Source organism: Sinocyclocheilus rhinocerous, unplaced genomic scaffold (genome assembly GCF_001515625.1).
Source record: "Sinocyclocheilus rhinocerous isolate Xijiao unplaced genomic scaffold, SAMN03320098_v1.1 scaffold278, whole genome shotgun sequence".
Lineage (NCBI taxonomy): Eukaryota > Metazoa > Chordata > Actinopteri > Cypriniformes > Cyprinidae > Sinocyclocheilus > Sinocyclocheilus rhinocerous.
This window is the reverse complement of record NW_015664178.1, coordinates 279,349-282,291: the sequence shown is the minus strand read 5'-3', so window position 1 is coordinate 282,291 and position 2,943 is coordinate 279,349.

Sequence of the window (2,943 nt, the reverse complement as noted above, 5' to 3'; positions counted from 1 at the left end):
GGCTGTAATAACCACAGATACTGAGGGGGACAAGTCCCTCCTAGAAATGGTCATTACATCAAGTTAAATTTTTAGGCTGGTCTGCCTTAGCTGTCTATAGGAGCTCAACAATGTAAAAACGATAGAGCTGGTCAATCAAAGAAAAATAGGCGAGGTTTACTGTTCACAGAAGCATAGCACAAATTCCAGCACGAAGCGTCAGTTTAACGTTAAAAGAGACGAGAGTGAGGTAAGAACAAAACTGCGAAACATTTAATATTTAACGACTGTTGAACGATAGAAACGTTAAACGACCGACAGTAATATCCAGAAATGCAAACTACTCTAATTTTTTCTTCAAATTTCAGCATTGTAAATTGAAAATATGGTGGGCTATCATTTAGGTGATTCATGCAATTCCTAACTAAATACAAAATAAGAGTAAATGTGTGCATATTTCAAAATATTGTTTGCAAATATTTCAAAATGATTACTTCCCTAGAATTAGACTTAAATTAGACATAGAATTACTTTCATTGTTCTATTTCTTTATACTTTATAAAACAGATTGGACCCCCACTATTCAAGAAATGGTTACGGCCTTGCCATAGAGACATCAGGCAAAACGCAGGAAGGATTCAATTGAAAACAAACTTATTCCTAAACATTAAAGAGATATAACACTTTTTACTTACGGTTATACCACACCTCAAGACATTTATCAGGTTTTTGTCCTTGTGTGTACAACTAATTTCTTACATATCTCATGCTAAGCCTCTGTTGTTAATTGCAAAACGTAATTTTTGAGTTTGTATCGGGGGCTTGAGTTGAGATATGCCGTTATGAAAGAGATTAATTACTTGAGTCTGTGCACTCTCAATAATGTTGGACAGCAGGGTTTCTACTAATGAAGCTGTAAGTTTAACTGCTTCAAAAAAAGCAAACGTCAGTACTGAGAAATGTCCTTTCACTTTTCAGTTGCAAACTATTTTAATAAAAGGTTCTATCGTGTTTATGTGTCTGTGTGCAAGTGTCTACTGTGGAAGAAGGGAAGCATAATAAAATTAATTAGGTGGAAAAGCCATTTTTATCCTATTTTGTTTGTCATATTTGTTTGCTATATGTAATAAAAAGCAGCACCACTCAGAATTGGATAATTCTGATATGGGCAGTATAAACCATTTTTATTTTATTGTAAACCATCATAATATGCAACCGTCATCCCAGACCATAAAAACCGGGCCTAGCTTTTATTTACATCACTGACCTGCTTTTATTTTTAAAAAAAAGCTCAGAAGGACCACTCACTGTGGTCCCTTGACAGATATAGACATCTCTGTTGATTCGTGCATTATATAGCTAACAAAATTTTTATATTTTACATTTAAAACCTTGCTTTACTGTTACTTTTGATAATTTAAATGCTTCCTTGCTTAATAAAAGTATTAATTTCATTAAAAAAATCTTACTGAACCCAGACCTTTGAACAGTAGTGTATATTGATTGATAGTTATATTATTATTTTTCAAATAAATTACTGTTGATTACCATAGTCATTTTAGCTGTGACATTGAAATTGATATCAAGAATTGTGAAATGTCACTTATAATACCAATACCAGAAAAATTTCACAAAGTCAATTTCAATGTCACATATATATATATATATATATATATATATATTAGGGCTGTCAATTTAACGCGTTAAGATAAACAAAGCAAATAGTTTACAAATTAGTCCAGATGTGCAGCTGTCAGAATAAAGACTCTAATTCCAAGATTATCAAATAGTTTGTGTTTAACAGAGAACACTTTATTCTGGATGGAGGTTGGACTTTTTGCTAATTATCAGCCATGATATTTACAAATAAATGTATATGGATTGTTTTTGAAGTGAAGAGTATCATTTCTAAGCTGATTTATTAAAACCATTTTGTTTGAGCTTCTGTTTCTGTATTCTTCAGCAATTGGACTGCAATCCATCAAGTCTTTATAAAGATACAATTTCTTATGCTACTACTTATAATACCAATACCAGAAAAATTTCACAAAGTCAATTTCAATGTCACAGCTAAAATTAATATGCTAATGAAACAATTGTAATTGTGACAATCCTACAACAGCACTCTCGACGAGGATCCCTGGACAAATCGACTCTTAACAGTTCAGCTGTGAAGAAAGCTGCATGCAAATACTCAAATCCTCATTTGAAATGTGTTTGTGTATCTGCAGGCATAAAGGACAGCCACAATTTCTTATGCTACTTATTGTGTTATATTTTAGACACAATATTGTCTGTTTTTGCTCAGTTTTATCAACGCAAATAGTACCTATTAAAGCCACAGCAGAACTGCTGTGCGTCTCCAAGCAGCACACAATTTATGAATGAATCTGCCTTTTGAACGAATCGGGTGAACCAATGGCCCATTCATAAAGAGAACAATTTACTTCATTCCTGAATGAATCAGCCTTATGAACGAATTAATTAATTCATTCATTCATTAATTCATTCACTCATTCATTAATGACTCAATGACTTATTCATTAAGTAATTTACTGCCACCTACTGGCAGTTTTAGTTTCTTATTCAGAGTTTCATTTCATTTAAAAATTATTTACGGTGACGCATTGCTGCCACACACATATATTTTTTTCCACTCAATTATGTCGTAATAACGAGATGTTATGTCGTTTTAACTACATCTTTTCTCGTTAAAACAACATCTTTTCTTGCATTAACGAGATGTTTTCTCGTTAAAACTACATCTTTTCTTGTTAAAACAACATATTTTTTTCTCGTAATAACGACATATTATGTCATAAAAACGATATGTTTTCCCGTTATTATAGATATGGTAGGCTGTATGTGAGCGAGCTAAGCGACTGTCCGCGCTGCTGTCGCCACAGTCTGACATAAACGAGGATCTGCACGCTGCTGAAATTATTGAAATACACTGTTTTAAAT